Source organism: Scyliorhinus canicula, chromosome 15 (genome assembly GCF_902713615.1).
Source record: "Scyliorhinus canicula chromosome 15, sScyCan1.1, whole genome shotgun sequence".
In the NCBI taxonomy this organism is placed as follows: Eukaryota; Metazoa; Chordata; class Chondrichthyes; order Carcharhiniformes; family Scyliorhinidae; genus Scyliorhinus; species Scyliorhinus canicula.
This window is the reverse complement of record NC_052160.1, coordinates 40,075,504-40,095,723: the sequence shown is the minus strand read 5'-3', so window position 1 is coordinate 40,095,723 and position 20,220 is coordinate 40,075,504. Positions and strand designations below refer to the sequence as shown.

Genomic DNA, 20,220 nt, shown 5'->3' with positions numbered 1-20,220 from the left:
TGGGGGTCAATTAGGTGCGGGGAGCGGGCTCTGAGGCCATCGTTAACCTCGGCCAGAGTTCACGAGGGCCTTCACGAATTCGGTCCCCTGCGGAGAATTCCGCCCTCAGAGTCTGGAGTCTTTTGTTTCTGTGTAAGTTCCAGAGGAGAACTGACCACAAAGATACTGATGAATGAAAGAGAGACAAAGGGTGGTTATGGAGAATGTGACGTTGCAACAAAAACAAAAAATGCTGGAAATTCTCTGCAGGTCAGGCAGCATTCTATAGAGAGGAACAGAGTTAACGTTTCTGGTCAATGACCTTTCATGAGAATCTTGTTCTCTCCACAGATGCTGCCTGGCCTGCAGAGCATTTCCAGCTGTTTTTCTTTCTTATTCAGATTTCCAGCATCCAGCATTTTGCTTTTGTATTGGTGTCATGTTGGGTATGGAAGACAATGACCTGTCAGTTGACAAGCTGCTCTTCTATTTCTGTTCTGACACCACATGTTCCTGTTCCCACAGTGTTTTATTGAATTCAACCCAAAATGTGCAAAACTTTGAGGGATCACCTTACATTCACTTAACTAAAGGTGGCATTCATGCATTGCAGAGCTTACTGCCTCTATGCACTTCTTATTATGTGCTTCGCTCCACATACTCAATAGTCACACAGAAATCCAGCAGCTGTTAGTTATTTGCATTCAGAAGATCAGACAACGGTGAATCACTTCTAATGCTCATGTGCTCATGGGGTAAATACACTCAAGCCAATGGGCAACAAGCAAAGGGACTGCAGATTGGAGGTAGAGTTGCAATAATTTTTGACCCAGATCCCCTTTTGAGCCCAGCTCCGCAATGGGTACTTAAGATTGGCGACTTTACTGTTACAGATTTTTAAGTCAAATATTTATTAGGCTATTGTCAAGATTTGAAAACTGGTCCTTTGGTGTTTAAACATTGCACATCTCATAGTCATCTGCATAGAATTTAAAATTATATTGACTATTTCTACTGAAGTTAATCCAGCTCCCCCACACTGTCACTCCGTAACTTCACCCCACCTCAGGCGCCTTGACTGTGTCATTCCTAATATTTAATACATGATGTGGAGATGCCGGCGTTGGACTGGGGTGAGCACAGTAAGAAGTCTTACAACACCAGGTTAAAGTCCAACAGGTTTGACTTTGACAACAGGACCTGAAGAAGGAGCCGTGCTCCGAAAGCTCGTGTTTGAAACAAACCTGTTGGACTTTAACCTGGTGTTGTAAGACTTCTTACTGTAATATTTAATAAGCATTCTCACACTGCCTTGTTTCATTGCATGTTTGAAATAGCTTTCTTTTTGCTGCTATTTGATATATGAGGCACACATGGGCCTGGGGATTATGAATGCGTTCTGTGCTTACATAAACAGAGAGATTTTAATGTCAGACATTTGAAATATGAAACAGAATAAGTTTGTTCTCTGCACAAGCCAAATGAGGATTTGAGGATCCCGCTTTAGAGTCTAGTCACTGTTGAATGATGCTGGTGTGGCCATTTGCCATGTTGTATGGATGCACTTTAACATTCTTGCTAATAGAACGTCTTCAACAGTTGATGGTGAGATGGTTGGATACCGGCCTTTTGGCTCAAGCTCGGCCCAGTGTAAGCAAATGAAAGTCTCCTCCATCTGCTTGCAGTGAGGAGCTACAGTCAGGTGATTTTGTATCAGGCCCCCCCCCCCTCAGTTCCGAATTTAAAATAAAATATCCGTCTATATGAGTTCGGCACAACATCGTGGGCCGAAGGGCCTGTGCTGTATTTTTCTATGTTCTATGATGTGGGCGTCACTGTCTCGGCCAGCATTTATTGTCCATCACTAATTTCCCTTGAGAAGGTGCTGCCAACTGGCACAAAATTGTCACATTCAATCAAGAGAAACGGCACGTTGGTCAGTGTGGAAAGTGGGCGAATGAGACACTTCATTTGGCCAGTGTCTAATTTTGGTCAGCACCTCCTGCTGGTGAGGACAAAGAATAACACAACAAGTGTGATACAACAAGACTGACGGACCACAACATTAACCTGCATCTTCAGTGGCCTCAGAACTAATGTGAATCATTCACCGCCTCCCTCATCCTCATTTAATGCCAGATTCAAAGAAAAATATAACACATGCAGCAGAGATAGATTATGGTGCGAAAAATCACTGAAGCCTCACTTAGCATAACACTGAAAATCTGATTAAACATTCATCTAATGCCAGTTAACACCAACTGGTGCAGCCAAAGCTTTTGGCACCTTGATGCCTTCAACCTGTTCTAATTAAGTCAGTTAAGCAGCAGGCCTGGCAATGTGCTTAACCTGTGATAGCCCAGAATGGAAACAGTTTCCAACAGTCACGACATTTAAAGCTTTTCTGGAACTCATCAAGATGAAGAAAGTCAGTGCGGGTGTTGGGTGGGGAGATCAATTGGGGAGTATGGAGTGCGGCACTGCGTAGGGTAAACGGGACCTCCCCTTGTGCAAGGATGAGCCTGATACAGTTTAAGGTGGTGCACAGGGTGCATATGACTCGGGCGAGAATGAGTGGGTTCTTCCTGGGGGTAGCAGATGAGTCTGAGAGGTGTGGGCGGGGGCCAGCGAATCACACGCACGTTTTGGCGTTGCAAAAAGTTGAGAAGATTTTGGGTGGGAACATTCATGGTCTTAGCCAGGATAGTGGAGGAGGAGGTGGACCCAGACTCTTTGATGGCGATATTTGGGGTTTCAGAGAAGCCGGAGGTCATGGAGTGGAGGAAGGCCGTGGCCTTCGCCTCTCTGATTGCACGGCAGCGAATTTTGCTGGAGTGGCAGTCAGCATCGCCACTGGGGGTAGTGGCTTGGTTGAGTGATCTGTACGACTTCCTGCAGTTAAAGAAGATAAAATATGAGTTAAGTGGCTCGGCAGGGGGTTTTGACAAAAGGTGGGGGTTGTTGATGACCTTGTTTGAGGAGCTGTTCGGCGCAGGGTGGGGGGAGGGGGGGTGGTGGTGGTGGGGGGAGGGCGAAAATGGGGAAAAATCTGTACAGACTGTAGAGTTGATTTATGGGAAGTATGTTTCCCGGGGTGTTTATTTGCTGTAACCTGTTTTGATACATGTTTGTAATAAAATATATTTAAAAAAAGCAAGTCAGTGCTGAGGAACGGAACTTTCTATTTCAAGTTCTCAGAGTTGGCATACATAGATACATAGAAGATAGGAGCAGGAGGCGGCCTTTTGGCCCTTCGAGCCTGCTCCATCATTCATCACTGATTATGGCTGATCATCCAACTCAATACCCTAATCCTGCTTTCTCCCCATAGCCTTTGATCCCATTCTCCCCAAGTGCTATATCCAGCCGCCGCTTGAATACATTCAAAGTTTTAGTATCAACTACTTCCCTTGGTAATGAATGCCACAGGCTCAACACTCTTTGTGTGAAGAAATGTCTCCTTATCTCTGTCTGAAATGGTTTACCCTGAATCCTCAGGCTGTGACCCCTGGTTCTGGACATACCCATCATTGGTAACATTTTCCCTGCATCTACCCTGTCTAGTGCTGTTAGAATTTTGTAAGACTCTATGAGATCCCCCCTCATTCTTCTGAACTTCAGCGAGAACGATCCCAACCTAGTCAATCTCTCCTTATATGACAGACCCGCCATCCCTGGAATCAGTCTGGTAAACCTTCGCCGTACTCCCTCGAGAGCAAGAACATCCTCAGAGAAGGAGACCAAAACTGCACACAATACTCCAAGTGTGGCCTCACCAAGGCCCTGTACAATTGCAACAACACATCCCTGCTTCTATACTCGAAATCTCTTGCAATGAAGGCCAACATACCATTAGCCTTCTTTACCGCCTGCTGCACCTGCATGCTTACCTTCAGCGAATGGTGCACAAAGCCACCCAGGTCCTGCTGCACACTCCCTTCTCCCAATTTACAACCATTCAGGTAGTAATAGATAGATAGATAGAACAGTACAGCACAGAACAGGCCCTTCGGCCCTCAATGTTGTGCCGAGCCATGATCACCCTACTCAAACCCACGTATCCACCCTATACCCATAACCCAACAACCCCCCCTTAACCTTACTTTTATTAGGACACTACGGGCAATTTAGCATGGCCAATCCACCTAACCCGCACATCTTTGGACTGTGGGAGGAAACCGTCTGCCTTCCTGTTTTTGCTTCCAAAGTGAATAACCTCACACTTATCCAAATTATACTGCATCTGCCATTGGTTTGCCCACTCGCCCAACCTGTCCAGATCTTGTTGTAGGATCCTTGCAGCCTCATCACAATTCACTCTCCCACCTAATTTGGTATCATCTGTAAACTTTGAGATGTTACATTTTGTTCCCTCATCCAGATCATTAATATATACTATGAATAGCTGGGGTCCTAGCACCGATCCCTGTGCTACCCCACTAGTTACTGCCTGCCAATTTGAAAAGGACCCATTAATCCCTCCTCTTTGTTTCCTGTCTGCCAACCAGTTTTCTATCCACCTCTTTACATTTCTCCCAATCCCCAACGCTATAATTTTGCACAATAATCTCTCATGTGGGACTTCTGAAAGTCCAAATATACCACATCGACTAGCTCCCCCTTGTCGACTGTACTGGTTACCTCTTCAAAGAATTCCAACAGATTTTTCAAGCATGATTTTCCCTTCATAAATCCATGCTGACCCTGACTGATCCTGCCACTGCTTTCTAAATGTTCTGCGATTAAAGTCCTTGATAATGGATTCAGGCATGAAAGGATAGATGACGAATTAAACTCCCTCTATATTGTCCCCTCAAACAAACTCAGTGTATGTGCAGCACATTAAATAAATAGTAAAACATTTATACTGTTCATGCAAACACTCCCGGGGAGGTAGAGCACAGATTATATACAGAGTAAACCTCCCTCGGCACTGTCTCATCAAGCACCCCCAAAAAAGTACTTAACTAATCAATCAATAAAGACGATGGTTAGATAGACATGGCAGGGCAGATGGTGTGCCGAAACTGCAGTGAATGGGAGCTTCTGGACAGCACAGCATTCTCGGACAACCACATCTACATTGAATGTCTGGGAACGGCAGCTCAGATTTGTTTAGCTGGATTCTGAGCTGCAGACATTGTGGGGCATCAGGGAGAGAGACAGAGAGAGAGAGAACTACCTGGACATGTTCCAGAAGGTGGTCTCACTGCTTAGGTTAAGTAGAAGTTTTGAATTGGTCAATGATAAAGGACAGGAGGATGTGACTGCAAGTCAGGCTGGTTGTTGCACCCAAATGTAACACCTTTATTCAAGAAAGACTGAAAGAATAAACTACAGCCTGGTTAGTGTAACCTTGGTGGTGAGAAAGTTTTTATAAAGCGAGGGCGGCAGGGTGGAGCAGTGGTTAGCACTGCTGCCTATGGCGCTGAGGACCCGGGTTCGATCCCGGCCCCGGGTCACTGTCCGTGTCGAGTTTGCACATTCTCCCCGTGGTTACATGGGTCTCACCCCACAACCCAAAGACATGCAGGGTAGGGGATTGGCCACCTAAATTGCCCCTTAATTGAAAAAAAAATAAGTGGGCACTCAAAATTTATTTTAAAAAAGGATACTTTGGGGAAAAAAAGTAACAGTCACTTAAATCAGGCAGTGTCAAACTCGGGGCGCGACCAGCAGGTGGGTCACGGGCGGGTGTCGGGAGGGTTGTGGAGCCGTTCGTCGCGGCGCTCCCGATCGCGCAAGTCTGTGCGCATCAGCTGCAGCAGCCGGCTGTTAATGATGCCGGCTGCAAGCGGCCTTCAAAATGGCCGCAAACGTGAAGCAAAAATTCGGCCGCACTGTGCATGTGCGTCGATGATCGGGCACGCATGCGCAGTGTGGCCGCTTTTTTTTAAACGGTCGCAGCTTTTTGTTTTACAAGTTCGGGGGTGGTTTATTCATTTTATTCATTTATTTTATTCATTTAATCTTTATTTTTTTCATTTATTTTATTCATTTTATTTTTTTTTACAAGTTGGGGGTGTTTTATTTCATAAAATCTTACAGGAAAATAATGCAGAACTTTGGACAGATGGAGACTCCATACTTTCCGACACCGGAAGGCTTCACCTTCATCCAACAGGTTCCATTGGAGGAGCGTGTACGGGGGCCAAAGGGACCCCAAACCATTTCCTCCATTTTTGTCAGCAGCAAACAAGGTAAGAGAAAATGGTGGGTCGTAAAGGTCGGCCGGCGTGGGTCGCAAAGGACGGCCGATGTGGGCCGCGAAGGTCTGCCGGCGTGGGTCGCGAAGGTCGGCTGGTTGGTAAAAATGGGTCCCTGGAAAAAAGTTTGAAGAACACGGACTTAAATAAATATGGATTAATTAAGGAAAGCTGGCGTGGATCTTGTCAGGACAAATTGTATTTAACTAATTTGCTTGGGTTTGATGAGGGATTAGAGAGGGCTGATGATGCTGATGTGGTTGATGAGGCATACATGGATTTCCAAAAGGCTTTTGATAAAGTGCAACATAATAGGCTTGTCAGCAAAGTTAGAGCTGAATAAAAGGGACAATAGCAGCATGGATACAAAATTAGCTGAGTAATAAGAAACTGAGAGGAGCGATAAATGACGGTCTTTTTGAACTGGAGGAAGGTATACTGTGGAGCTTTCCAGGGTTCACTGTTAGGAGCACTGATTTTCATGATATATAATAATATTTTTTAATAAATGTTTTTATTGGGTTTTAGTTTTTTGTGTTTTTGTTGACCTCTGTGGAGTCCCCTCCCCTCCGCTGTGTTGGCTGTTGGCTTCAAGCAGGTCCTGGAACAAGTTAGTGAACATCTTGTGGAAGCCCTTTTCCGACCCTCAGGTGGCCAAATTGATTTTCCCCAAGTGGAGCAATTCTGACAGGTTGGACAGCCAGTCAGCAGCTTTGGGTGGTGCTGCTGACCGCCAGCCAAGCAGGATTCTCCGGTGTGCGATTAGCGAGGCAAAGGCATGGGCGTCGGCATCCCTCCCCATAAAGAGTTCTGGCTGTTCTGAGACCCTGAAGACTGCCACTTTCGGGCAAGGCTCCACCCTCACCCCCACAACCTTGGACATTGCCTTAAAGAAGGCCGTCCAGAATCAAACAAGTCTGGGGCAGGCCCAGAACATTGGGCGTGGTTGGCCGGGCCTCCCTGGCATCGGTTCAATATGTCCTCCACCTCCAGAAAGAACCTGCTCAATCTGATTCTGGTCAGGTGCATTCTGTGAATACCCTTTAGTTGCGCTAGGCTCAGCCTTGTGCATGTGGAGATGGAGTTTGCCCTGTTCAGTTCTTCAATCCAGAGTCCTCCCCCTACTTCTATCCCAAGTTCTCCCCCCCTCCCCACTTTTCCCCTGTTTTGTCCAGAGTGATGCATGCCACCTCCAGTGGTTGCCATACAGGTCCCCACAGTTACCCCACCCCCAATGTCGCCCTCGACCAACAGTTGGTCTGGTAGCGAGTGTCCCGATGTCCGTGGGTATGTTGCTGTTACCTTATGGAATAGGTTTGTGGCCTGGATCTACCTCAGGTTATTTCCCCGAGACAGCTGGAGTCTCTCTGTTAGTTTGTCTAATGTCGCTAACCTATTGCCCGTGTAGCGATCACTGACTGTCAATGTCCCCCCCCCATCCTGTTTCCACCTTTTAAAGGTGGTGTCCATCATGGCTGGTACGAACCTGTGGTTGCTGCAGTTGGGGGCCATGAGGGACATTTCGGTCGACCAAAGCGCTGTCTCAGTTGAATCCAGTTCTGGAGTGTAACTACTACCACTGTGCTTGTTGAGTGTTTGGCTGGCGGGATGGGAGTGCTGTTGAGGCGAGGGCTTGGAGGGACGTCCCTGTGCAGGAACTTTCCTCCATCCTTACCCATTCTGCTTCTGGTTCCTTCACCCATCTCCTCACTCTCTCTGCTGTGGCCGCCCAGTGCTGGTGCTGTAGGTTTGAGAGGGCCAGGCCTCCCTTTTTCTTTGTAGGACCTTTTGGGGATCCCTGGGTTCGTCCCCCCCACCCCCCCCAAAAAAAATCCATGAATGCCATGATCAATTTATCAATTGTGATAAAGAATGTCTTGGGGATGTAGATCGGTTTGGATCTGATAAGGAAGAGAAACCTGGGCACACGTTCATCTTGATCATCTGCATCCTCCCCTCCAAGGAGAACAGGAGTGTGCCCCATCTCTGCAGGTCCTTATTAACTAACTCCGCCAGACTAGTCAGGTTCCATTTGTGGATCCATGTCTAGTCATGGGCAATTTGGATCCCCAGGTAGCGGATAGCCCCTCCAGCTCTGCCCCTTCTCCTTTCTAGTTCACTGTGGAGATTCGCTCTTGCTCCAGGTTGGGTTTGTAGCCCGAGAAGCCCTCAAACTCTTTCAGGAGCTTCATGATCCCCTCCATGCTGCCTTGTAGGTCCGAGACTTAGAGGAGCAGGTCATCCGCATAGATTGAGACCTTGTGCTCTCTGTCCCCTCTCTGGATTCTTCTGAGGGCGATTGGCAGCGGCTCCATTGTCAGGACAAATAGTAGTGGGGACAATGGGCATCCCTGCCTTGTGCCCCTGTGCAGCTGGAAGTATTTAGAGCTGGTTGTGTTGATCGCCATTGGGATGTCGTGCAGGGGTTTCACCCAGGCGGTGAACCCTGCTCCAAGCCCAAACCACTGCAGTACCTTTGTGAGGTGCTTCCATTTGACTCAGCCGAAGACCTTTTCTCTGTCCAGGGAGATGATCACCTCTGATGTTCTCTCCCAAGATAGGGTCATTACCATGTTCACCAGGCACCTGATGCTCACTGCTAGCTGCATACGCTTGACAAAGCCCGTCTGGTCTTCTGCGATCACCTCCAGTACGCAGCTCTCCAGTCCCCTGGCCAGGGTTTTTGGCAGTATTTTTCGTGTCCATATTCAGCAGAGAGATGGGACTGTAGGAACCACATTCGTCGGGACTTTGACTTTCTTGAGTATCAGTGAGATTGTGGCTTGTGCTACCGTTGGTGGCAGAGTGTTCCTCGCCAGCGAGTCTGTGAACATCTCTCGCAAGTGCAGGGCCAGTGCTGCCGCAAATTGTTTTGTAGAAGTCTGCTAGGAATCCATCTGGTCCCAGCATCTTCCCTGCCTGCATGCAGTTAATGCTGTCCATGACTTCTCCCAGTTCTAGTGTTTTTTTGCCCCCTCCTCCTATCTTCCCCCACGACTGGCATGTCCAGTCCATTGAGGAACTGCTTCATCCCCGAGTACCCTTCGGGGGCCTCAGAGATGTGCTCTACCCAATAGAAGGCCTTGAATGCTTAGTTGACCTTTTCTGGCACGGCTACCAGTCTGCCGTTGTTACCCCTAACCTGCGCTATTTCTCTTGTGGATGCCTGTTTTCTCAACTGGTGAGCCAACAGGCGGCTGGCTTTTTCTCCGTGTTCGGAAAAGGTCCCCGTGTCTGGGGGAGTTGGTCCACCGCTTTCCTGGTGGATAGCAGGTTCAAGGCCATTTGCAGCTTTTTCCTCTCCGCCAGAACTCTATGATTGGGGCTTTTGAGTACCGTCGGGGAAGCGATCCCTCCCCACCAGATTTCCCACATAGTCTGCCAGGACCCTGCCCTCTGGCAGGCACACTATCCTGAGGTTCTGGCGCCTCAACCGGTTCTCCTGGTCCTCAGTCATTCCTTTCAGGTTCCAAGAGTCGCCACAAACCTCGTTATTTCCGTTTCCATGGCGACAATCCTGTCGCTCTGGCCCATTAAAGCTTGGTCCTTGATCATGTTTCCTTCAGCCTCCAATCTCCTTTCTACCTTGTTGGGGGCCATCTGCTTGGCGGTCAGCGCTCCTTTGACCGCCACCTTGACCACTGCCTTGATCTCATCTTTCAGCTCCTTCATTTCCCTCATGAGGAACATCTTCCATCCATCCTTGGCGAGGGGGAACTTGTTTTGCAGCTTGTTGGTTTCTCTCTCTCAGGTGTGGCTATGGACCCCTCCACCTTGTGGGTCCGCCGACCTGCTCGCTCGTTTCTCCTGTGCTCTGCTGCTGTTTCTGGCCTCTTTCTGGCCTCTGGAGCTACTGCTCCCCAGCGTCCCTTTTCTATCTGGATGTTGTACAGGGGGAGGGAATGTTTTGTCCGATTTTTGCGGGTTAAATAGACCCAGAAGTGTCTATTTTCTCATTCTTTGGTGGAGAGCCACGTTTTGAGCGTTCGCTCAGCACATGACCATCGCCGGAGGTCCCCTCATCTATATTAATGAACTAGACTGGGTTGTGTGGCACAATTCTAAAACTTGAGGCTGACGCACAACTTGTGGGTACCTGTATTTGGAACTGTGAGGAGAAGAGTGATAAATTTCAAGAAGACAGGAACAAGCTGGTGGAAGAAGCAGACAAATGATAGGTAAAATTTAATGCATACAAGTGATTCAGTTTGGTTGGAAGAATGTAGAGAGGCAAAATAATACAAAAGGCACATTTTTACACTAGTGCAGGAGCAGAGGGACCTGGGGGATATATGTGCTGCAGGGCAGATTGCAAAGGTGGTTAATCAAGCATGTAGGATCCAAAGCTTTATAACTAGGGGCATGGAGTATAATAGCAAGAAAGTTATGATAAATGTGCATTAAACACTGGTTTGGCCTCAATTGGAGTACTGTGTCCATTTCTGCGCACTGCTCTTTAGGAAGGTCACAATGGTATCAGAGAGGGTTTGGAAAGGACTCCGATGAAGGGTTGCTTGGACGTGAAGTGTCAGTTACGTTGACAGATTGGAGAAGCTGGGGCTGTTCTTCATGGAGAAGAGGAGACGAAGGAGATTTGGTAGAGGTGCTCAATATCATGACGGCTCTGGTCCGAATAGGCAGGGAGAAACAGCTCCTCTTGGTGTAAATATTAAGAATGAGAGGGCACCGATTTATTGGGGGAGATTTTGAGGCAGTGTTAGCCGTCAGTGTAAAAGAGAAACGGGCCCCAAATCTCGTGAGTCGGGAAATGAAATTGTCGCCGGCAAGATCTCATTTCCTGATTTTTCCACACAACTTGCCCGTGACACAACGAGGATCCCTCCCAGAAAGGGGGAGGGTGCCCCGATGCTTGTGGATGGGGGGGGGGGGGGTCCCGATACTTGTGGGTGGGGGGGGTCACCCTGATACTTGTGGATGGGGGGTGGGGGGGGGGGGTCCCGATACTTGTGGATGGGGGTGTCACCCCGATACTTGTGGATGGGGGTGTCACCCCGATACTTGTGGATGGGGGGGTCACCCTGATACGTGTGGATGGGGGGGTCACCCTGATACGTGTGGATGGGGGGGTCACCCTGATACTTGTGGATGGGGGTGTCACCCCGATACTTGTGGATGGGGGTGTCACCCCGATACGTGTGGATGGGGGGGTCACCCTGATACGTGTGGATGGGGGGGTCACCCTGATACTTGTGGATGGGGGGTCACCCCGATACTTGTGGATGGGGGGGTCACCCTGATACTTGTGGATGGGGGGTCACCCCGATACTTGTGGATGGGGGGGTCACCCTGATACGTGTGGATGGGGGGGTCACCCTGATACGTGTGGATGGGGGGGTCACCCTGATACTTGTGGATGGGGGGGTCACCCCGATACTTGTGGATGGGGGTTTCCCGATACTTGTGGAGGAGATGCCCCGCTGCCTGTGGGTGGGGGTGCTCTACCGCCTGTGGGTGGGGGTGCCCCGCTGCCTGTGGGTGGGGGTGCCCCGCTGCCTGTGGGTGGGGGTGCCCCGCTGCCTGTGGGTGGGGGTGCCCCGCTGCCTGTGGGTGGGGGTGCCCCGCTGCCTGTGGGTGGGGGTGCCCCACTGCATGTGGGTGGGGGTGCCCCACTGCCTGTGGGTGGGGGTGCCCCGCTGCCTGTGGGTGGGGGTGCCCCGCTGCCTGTGGGTGGGGGTGCCCCGCTGCCTGTGGGTGGGGGTGCTCTACCGCCTGTGGGTGGGGGTGCCCCGCTGCCTGTGGGTGGGGGTGCCCCGCTGCCTGTGGGTGGGGGTGCCCCGCTGCCTGTGGGTGGGGGTGCCCCGCTGCCTGTGGGTGGGGGTGCCCCGCTGCCTGTGGGGGGGGTGCCCCGCTGCCTGTGGGTGGGGGTGCCCCACTGCATGTGGGTGGGGGTGCCCCACTGCCTGTGGGTGGGGGTGCCCCGCTGCCTGTGGGTGGGGGTGCCCCGCTGCCTGTGGGTGGGGGTGCCCCGCTGCCTGTGGGTGGGGGTGCCCCGCTGCCTGTGGGTGGGGGTGCCCCGCTGCCTGTGGGTGGGGGTGCCCCGCTGCCTGTGGGTGGGGGTGCCCCGCTGCCTGTGGGTGGGGGTGCCCTGCTGCCTGTGGGTGGGAGTGCCCTGATGACTGTGTGGTGCAGGGGGAGGGGGTTTCTCTGTCTTTGGGAGGGTGTTGGTGAGTTTGTTCTTAGTGCAGATTGAAACATCCTTTCAAGGTGGTGCCCTGATCTCTGTGCAGCCGGCGATCCCGCTTCTATCAGTCACCACCCCGCTAGAGTGACGGCAAAAAAACCACGGCCCCAGATTCACTGTGCACAGAGTGTCTGGTCAGAGAGCTCGGTTGTGCAGCTGGAGAGCTACATGCTGGCTTTCCCATTGAGACTGAGACTTTGAAATAATATCGGAAGATTCCACCCATTGTGATTGAGAAAAGAAGCAATGGGAACATAAGGACAAACCTGTTACACAGTGAGTGATTAGTATTTGGAATATATTGCCTGAGAGTGTGGTGGAGGCAGATTCAATCATGGCTTTCAAATGAAAATTGGACAATTTTCTCTGGAGAAAACATGTGTAGGGTTACGTGATAAAGGCAGGGGAGTGGGATTGAATGAGTTCTTCTTGCAGAGAGCCAGCACAGATCCGACAAATCGAATGACCTCCTTCTGTGCTGTAACCATTCTATGCTTCCAGATATGGGAGTCAGGATGTAGCAATGGATGAGCCATATGCTGCCCATATGGGTAAGGACAAGGACTGCAAGACGGATAGGCAAACTGACTGTGCACATGGTGTAGAAACCTATCAAATGGGAGGAATTAAAGGGAATGTGGTAATAATAAGGGATATATATCCAGGAGTATAGTTACTGTTCTTTGTTACCATGTCTGGAGGTTCAGAAGGTTGTGTTGCCTGCCCAGCGATAGGAATATGACATCACCTCGCGGCTGGAGAAGAATGTGAAGGTGGTGGTGGTGGGAGGTGAGGACCAATTCTCATGGTCCATGCAGGAACTAATTACATAGGCAAAACGAGGAACAGAACCTTAAGAGTATAACCTCTGGACTGTTACCTGAGCCATGTGTCAGCTGGCAGAAGAATAAGCATATTAGAAGGTTAAATGCATGCCTCATGTAGTGGTGTGGGAGGCAGAGGTCACTGATATCAGCAGTAAGCAAAGAGGAATTATTCCATTAACATGGACTCCAAATAATCCGACTGGGAACATTGTCATGGCCAGTTGAATAACTAATGTGGTAAGGAAGGATCAATGGGGGGGGTTTGGAAGGATTTATGAAAGGATAAATCCAAAAGAAGAAGGGAAAATGTCAGGGCTCCAGAGGAGTTAATATTAATCAGCTTGAGTTTAACAAAAGTTAAGAGAATATTTGCGACTAAGACGATGTCAAGGAATATTTGTTTAAAAGTCAAAATTGAAGGCTCTGGGCATGATTCTCTGTTTCTGAGACTAAGTGTTGATGCCGGCGCAGAATTTGTGGAGTCCACGACAGTAAAATCGGCGCCGCACCTGGGCCGATTCAGCTACTATTAAGGGGCTAACCACACCGGCACCACGTGGAACACAATCAATTCCAATGAGAAATGGTGAGCCCAGTTTCGTGATTGACACTTAGGAGATTGACAAGCTACAGCTGCAAATACATACTGCACTTCCCACAAACCATCCCAGCCAACAAGATGGCAGCGGGGAGAGCGACCCCACATTTCACGGATGCTGAGCTGAGAGCCTCCTGGACACCTTGGATGAGAGGAGGATGGCCTTGTACCTCGGCCCAGGAAGGAGGCTGCCATTCGCCGTGCCTGGGCGCAGATGGCAGAGGTGGTGAGCGCCGTGGGCAATACCACCCGGACCGGCCATCAGTGCACGACCACCTCAGGGTGGCCAGGGTGAATAGACAGCACAGTGCTCCTGGCACTAACTCCCGTCCCACACACCCGTAACCTGACACCCCCCACCCCAACTTGGAGGACTGCTGAACCCCCATCCTGCACCACATGCCAGCACCCATACCTGCTGCCATGGTCAGATACCCCAGCCACTGAGGCCAGCAGCTACCCATGCCCTGGACTGTCTAAGACTGTTGTTTTCTGCCCCCCCCTCCCACCCCCGGGAGAAGGCCACCCTCGACTGCCGGGAGTGTGAGAAGAAAGGAGGGGGACCGCCGGACCTGTGGCTTCACCTTATGCCTTCTTTCAGCTATGAGGTTGTTGCAGGCACATCTTCCAACCTTCCACGTCATGCAAGTGCGATGATTTCCTCACGTGGCTTGTTTGAATCCTTGCCCTCTACAAATTCATCACCTTCAACGTGGTCCTCATCTGATGAAATGTGTCGCTCCTTAAGGTCACACCTCTGGCAACAACCCCCCCCCCCCCCCTCCCCCCCCCCCCCCCCCCCCCCCCCCCCCCACATGCCCAGAGCTGGGCTGAGCAGAGCACTGCAAACAATGATGATGCGGGGCACATTCCATCAGTATTGGAGAGCCCCACCTAATCGATCCAAACATTTCAAACACGTCTTTAAGAGGTCTATAGTCTTCTATATTCAGGACCTTGTGGCTGAATGTGCAGCATTCTATCTCTCCTCAGCGGATGGACACAAATGAGCATCATTCGCCATGACTTTAGAGGTACCTTTTATATCCAAGGAGCCAGCTCTCTATGAACTGAGGGCCCTCAAAGATCTGTGGCACCTGTGAGTGACTCAAGATGTAAGAGTCATGTGAGCTCCCTGGGTATGGGGCACAATCATGCAGGATCTGCTTTCTGTGATCACAGGACATGGAGAAAACAAATCCTTTCCTATTAACGAATCTGAAAGGTTGCTGCGAGGAAGATCCGAAGGCCACATGTGTGCAGTTGATGGCACCCTGAACCTGCGGGAAGCCTAGGATCGCTGCGAATCCCACAGCTCTGGCAGCCTGGCTTGCTTAATCCATGCGGAACTGTCCATAATGGTGAGCTTTATTCAAAAGAGCATCGGTCACCACACTTATGCAGTTGCTGACTGAGATTCCTCGGAGGCCCCCAGTGGCAAAACGTTTGAGTGCGGCAATAACCTTAAGAGCGCCTGGCATTGATGTCTTCCCAATCCAAACAGCGTGCATTCTCATGGAGAATGTGGAAAATTTGAGCTACACATCCCGGGATAAGTGAAGGCATTTGCAGCGCTGTGTTTCGCTCATGTCCATGTACGATCAGTGTCTACTGTAGACTATTGCTTGTGCCAAATATCTTTGTGGATTTGGTCCCTCCTTGTCAGCATCTGGGTCTTCCCTGCTGGTCGTTATTCCTCAGGGTGACGGTCTTCCAAATGTTGATGGGCCCTTCTCATTCGCATCAAAGCTATCAAGAAGGCAGTGTTGCATGCAGCCTGAATTTACCACTCTTCCTTGTTTCCATGAACTGATCTAATTGAGCAATCAATGTTAGTTCCTGTTGAATTGTGTTCTTCCATACACAAGGCATTCTTCAGGCCTTGACTTTCCCTTAGTCTGCACATCACCTATCAAGGTTGGCCTGGAGGATAACAGGTAGCTGAGCTTTTCTGATGTGAATATACATCCATAATGAGGGTGTTCATTCGGGTCCAAAGACCCAAGTGCTGAGAGCCACAGTCAGCCTTGTGTTAGCTGACCTTACAAGAACGATGGATACCAAGTCCTTGTACTTCTGTCTTCACTGCAAGCTTGGTGCCTGATGCAATAATGAATGCACTGGGAAGATGGAGGCTTGGAGGGCCCATGCTGCCTCTGTACAGTAGACATGCCTTTGATTTTGGGACCCTGCATTCACTCTGAAAGTATCAGATGCCAATTAAGACCATATGCACCACAGCACCGAAACCCAATGGATTGTCCCCTAAATGCAGCCCATTAGAAAAGGAGCCAAGCTCATTCATTATGCATGAGATGCTCAATTCCAGCACTCAGCTAATCCATGCTCTCCCTGGTTTAAGTAAGACAGTTATAGGGTCCTCCATCAATCGGCCTAAAATAGACGTGCACAATTCCATATCACACTCCAATATCATTTTTTTCAAACATGTTTTCCCAACTGTGTCATTGATCAGTGAAGGCTAACATGGTGCTGATCACATTCCTGAGTGGGACCAGCTTTCAACCTCTCCCTACCACCACCAAGTTCCTCTCATCCTCCTCCATACTCAGCGCCTCCTAATAATTCCTCTATTACTCTGCAGCTCCCCCTTGAGGCTTGACCCCATCATTGTGTATGTTAATATTTCTTTCCTTCCCACTGACCTATTCAATATTGAAGCCCCCATGCCCTCTGTCAACCGGACCCCGCCCCATCTCAAGGCCAAGGCCACATGTATCCTGACTTATTTTCTCCCCTCCCCCACTCCCACCCCCATCCCTACCCCCACCACCCTCATCACTACCTCTCCAGCCATGAGAACATACAATACTCCTCCATGCATTTCGGGCTCCTCACTTACAGGGATGCAGATGCCTACACTGACCATGGCTGTGCCATCTGCCTCAGCACCATGCCTCTAATTCTCAGCATCAAATTTCTCAAATGCCTGACCACGCTGTGGAAACAATACGTGTATGACCGTCACTTCTCAGAGAGGCCTTTCCACACTCGGCACCAGGACCAAAATATCCATGCCATGCAGAGCTCTCTGGCATGCCAGCACATCCCTGGGACAGAGTGTTCACTCTGCCCCTGGCAGTGTGGTCACTGTATCCCTGGCAGTGTGGTCACTGAGCCACTGGCAGTGTGTTCACTGTGCCCCAGGACAGTGTGTTCACTGTGCCCCTGGCAGTGGGTTCACTGAGCCACTGGCAGTGTGTTCACTGTGCCCCAGGACAGTGTGGTCACTGTGCCCCTGGCAGTGTGTTCACTCAGCCCCTGGCAGTGTGTTCACTGTGCCCCTGGCAGTGTGGTCTCAGCCCCAGGACAGTGTGTTCACTGTGCCCTGGCAGTGTGTTCACTGTACCCCAGGACAGTGTGGTCACTGTGCCCCTGGCAGTGTGGTCACTGTACCCCTGGCAGTGTGGTCACTGTGCCCCTTACAGTGTGTTCACTGTGCCCCTGGCAATGTGGTCAATGTGTCCAGGACAGTGTGTTCACTGTGCCCTGGCAGTGTGTTCACTGTACCCCTGGCAGTGTGTTCACTGTGCCCCTGACAGTGTGTTCACTGTGCCCCTGGCAGTGTGGTCACTGTGCCCCTGGCAGTGTGGTCACTGTGCCCCTGGCAGTGTGGTCACTGTACCCCTGGCAGTGTAGTCACTGTGCCCCTGGCAGTGTGGTCACTGTGCCCCTGGCAGTGTGTTCACTGTGCCCCTGGACAGTGTGGTCACTGTGCACCTAGCAGTGTGTTCACTGTGCCCCTGGCAGTGTTTTAACTGTGCCCCAGGACAGTGTGGTCACTGTGCCCCTGGCAGTGTGTTCACTGTGCCCCTGGCAGTGTGGTCACTGTGTCCCAGGACAGTGTGGTCACTGTGTCCCAGGACAGTGTGGTCTCTGTGCCCCTGGCAGTGTGTTCACTGTGCCCCTGGCAGTGTGTTCACTGTGCCCCTGGCAGTGTGTTCACTGTGCCCCTGGGAATGTGTTCACTGTGCCCCTGGACAGTGTGGTCACTGTGCCCCTGGCAGTGTGTTCACTGTGACCCTGGCAGTGTGTTCACTGTGCCCCTGGCAGTGTGTTCACTGTGCCCCTGGCAGTGTGTTCACTGTGACCCAGGACAGTTTGTTCACTGTGCCCCTGGCAGTGTGCTCACTGTGCCCCTGGCAGTGTGTTCACTGTGCCCCTGGCAGTGTGTTCACTGTGCCCCTGGCAGTGTGTTCACTGTGCCCCTGGCAGTGTGTTCACTGTGCCCCTGGCAGTGTGTTCACTGTGTCCCAGGACTGTGTGTTCACTGTGCCCCAGGACAGTGTGTTCACTGTGCCCCTGGCAGTGTGTTCACTGTGCCCCTGGCAGTGTGTTCACTGTTCCCCTGGCAGTGTGGTCACTGTGCCCCTGGCAGTGTGGTCACTGTGCCCCAGGACTGTGTGTTCACCGTACCTCTGGCAGTGTGTTCACTGTGCCCCAGGACTGTGTGTTCACCGTACCTCTGGCAGTGTGTTCACTGTGACCCAGGACTGTGTGTTCACTGTGCCCCTGGCAGTGTGTTCACTGTGCCCCTGGCAGTGTGTTCACTGTGCCCCTGGCAGTGTGTTCACTGAGCCACTGGCAGTGTGTTCACTGTGCCCCTGGCAGTGTGGTAACTGTGCCCCTGGCAGTGTGTTCACTGTGCCCCTGGCAGTGTGTTCACTGTGCCCCTGGCAGTGTGTTCACTGAGCCACTGGCAGTGTGTTCACTGTGCCCCTGGCAGTGTGTTCACTGTGCCCCTGGCAGTGTGGTCACTGTGCCCCTGGCAGTGTGTTCACTGTGCCCCTGGCAGTGTGGTCACTGTGCCCCTGGCAGTGTGGTCACTGTGCCCCTGGCAGTGTGGTCACTGTGCCCCTGGCAGTGTGGTCACTGTGCCCCTGGCAGTGTGGTCACTGTGCCCCTGGCAGTGTGGTCACTGTGCCCCTGGCAGTGTGGTCACTGTGCCCCTGGCAGTGTGGTCACTGTGCCCCTGGCAGTGTGGTCACTGTGCCCCTGGCAGTGTGTTCACTGTGCCCCTGGCAGTGTGGTCACTGTGCCCCTGGCAGTGTGGTCACTGTGCCCCTGACAGTGTGTTCACTGTTCCCCTGGAAGTGTGGTCACTGTGCCCCTGGCAGTGTGTTCACTGTGCCCCTGGCAGTGTGGTCACTGTGCCCCTGGCAGTGTGTTCACTGTGCCCCTGGCAGTGTGGTCACTGTGCCCCTGACAGTGTGTTCACTGTTCCCCTGGAAGTGTGTTCACTGTGCCCCTGGCAGTGTGTTCACTGTGCCCCTGGCAGTGTGGTCACTGTGCCCCTGGCAGTGTGTTCACTGTGCCCCTGGCAGTGTGGTCACTGTGCCCCAGGACAGTGTGGTCACTGTACCTCTGGCTGTGTGGTCACTGTGCCCCTGGCAGTGTGTTCACTGTGCCCCTGGCAGTGTGGTCTCAGCTCCAGGACAGTGTGGTCACTGTGCCCCTGGCAGTGTGTTCACTGTGCCTCTGGCTGTGTGGTCACTGTGCCCCTGACAGTGTGTTCACTTTGCCCCTGGCAGTGTGTTCACTGTGCCTCTGGCTGTGTGGTCACTGTGCCCCTGACAGTGTGTTCACTTTGCCCCTGACAGTGTGTTCACTTTGCCCCTGGCAGTGTGGTCACTGTGCCCCTGGCAGTGTGGTCACTGTGCCCCTGGCAGTGTGGTCACTGTGCCCCTGGCAGTGTGTTCACTGTACCCCTGGCAGTGTGGTCACTGTGCCCCTGGTAGTGTGGTCACTGTGCCCCTGGCAGTGTGGTCACTGTGCCCCTGGCAGTGTGTTCACTGTGCCCCTGGCAGTGTGGTCACTGTGCCCCTGGCAGTGTGTTCACTGTGCCCCTGGCAGTGTGTTCACTGTGCCCCTGGCAGTGTGTTCACTGTGCCCCAGGACAGTGTGTTCACTGTGCCCCAGGACAGTGTGGTCACTGTGCCCCTGGTAATGTGTCCACTGTGTCCCTGGTATTGTGTTCACTGTGCCCCTGGCAGTGTGGTCACTGTGCCCCAGGACAGTGTGTTTACTGTGCCCCAGGACAGCGTGTTCACTGTGCCCCTGGCAGTGTGGTCACTGTGCCCCTGGTAATGTGTCCACTGTGTCCCTGGTATTGTGTTCACTGTGCCCCTGGCAGTGTGGTCAATGTGCCCCAGGACAGTGTGTTCACTGAGCCACTGGCAGTGTGTTCACTGTGACCCAGGACTGTGTGTTCACTGTGCCCCTGGCAGTGTGGTCACTGTGCCCCTGGCAGTGTGTTCACTGTGCCCCTGGCAGTGTGGTCACTGTGCCCCTGGCAGTGTGGTCACTGTGCCCCTGGCAGTGTGGTCACTGTGCCCCTGACAGTGTGTTCACTGTGCCCCTGGAAGTGTGGTCACTGTGCCCCAGGAC

General features: G+C 51.7%; 1 protein-coding gene across 1 annotated transcript in view; it reads left to right on the top strand.

Annotated features, from left to right (window-relative positions):
- The window catches only part of hs3st4 (heparan sulfate (glucosamine) 3-O-sulfotransferase 4), a 252,564-nt gene that overhangs the window by 7,681 nt on the left and 224,663 nt on the right, over positions 1–20,220 (top strand). The gene's annotated exons all lie outside the window — the stretch shown is intronic.